Consider the following 1,591-nt stretch of genomic DNA (forward strand, 5'->3'; position numbering starts at 1 on the left):
TATATTTGTTGAATTTGGTGTTTTGTAATATTTGCATTGCTTTGCTTTTAGCACGTGTCAGCTGTATTTGTATTTTATTTGGTAAAATAACCCTTTAGTGTATCTTGAGACGACTAAGGTACAGTTGAGCGGGGCTAGAGAGGAGAACGCAGGGGACAGGTGCAGAAACGATGATGGAAAGTGCGTCTCTCCTTCCCTGTTGCCATCGGCCCTTGACACCTTAGAGCATCTAGATTGAAAGTGGGCAGATTCGGGCAAGAAGGAGACTCCTCAGTGAGTGTTAAGCGGTAGAGGTTAAGGTTGTGCTAACTCATTCACGACAAAGCGTGATATTGAAGAAACTAATATTTGTTGAATGCTTGCTGTATATGCCAGGCCCTGTTTTAGGAATTTTCTTTGAAATGCCCTTGGCAAAAGAGAAGTAAAGAATGAAGTAAAACTACAAATAGAATTTTAAACAATAAAGGCATATAGTTAGAATAGAGATAAAATGGAAACCCAGTAGTTTTTGGTTGTGATATGAGAAATTTTGCTGTGTTTTACATTTCATGTCAAAGCAGAGACTATATAATCAGGCCTGTACAGCACATGTGCCACATGTGGGGAGGTGATCATGGAGCTGTTGCCGGAAAGCCGGCAGACCTGCTGGGTAGCATGATCGAGGGCTATGCTTGATATACTCAGATTAACTCAGTTTAGGAAAACACCCTCAGAAACTAGATGCTCAGTACACAAAGCTGTAACATAAAAAAGCACAAAGGAAAAGATCACCACAACCCAGTGATAACTACAGTTATCAGTTTGATGTATCTTTCTATCCTTTTTTTCTATGCATATTAATTTGGCAAAAAATCACTATCATTCAATGATCACACCAAGTTGTATTATGTATCCATAATCTGTTGTTTTTTAACCATGAAATGTATCATACGTATAAGAGTATACATAAGGGGTATGTATATTTTAGCTTCCGAGGGTGCACGGGATCGGCGCGGTCAGGGCGGGGCGGCCGCAGACGGGTATGTACATTTTAAAGACTAACACTAACGTGAACACCTGTCCTATCTGCCACCCACCTTAAGAAACAGAGCTTGACCAAAGCTCAGAAGCACTTTGTGGGCCCAATCCCATTTTCTTCCTTTTCTCTCGTCCCCAGAGATTATAGCCATTATCCTGGATTTTGTGTTAATCTTTTCCTTTTCTTTATGATTTTTGGCATATATGTTTATAACAATATATTTTATTTTACATGTTTTGGGGTTTTTTCCCTACCCCTCACCCATCCCCTCAATTATACATGTTTTCGAATCGTATCCTTTCACTTAGTTTTTGGTCAGCATTGTATCTGTGAAGTGTATCCATGTCACAGCAAGCAGCTGTTTCTTGTTAATTTTTCACTATTGTATGCCATTATGTAAATATGCCACAGTTCATTTGTCCTACATTGGACATTGGGTTGCTATTATAAACTATGAAGCTGTGAACCTTCTTGTACATGTCACCTAGTACACACGTGCAAGAAGTTCTCAAAGCATGTATCTAAAAGAGGAATTGTTGTGTCGTATGATATGTACATATTTAATTCTACTAG

Source organism: Propithecus coquereli, unplaced genomic scaffold (genome assembly GCF_000956105.1).
Source record: "Propithecus coquereli isolate 6110/MARCELLA unplaced genomic scaffold, Pcoq_1.0 Scaffold203, whole genome shotgun sequence".
Classification (NCBI taxonomy): Eukaryota; Metazoa; Chordata; class Mammalia; order Primates; family Indriidae; genus Propithecus; species Propithecus coquereli.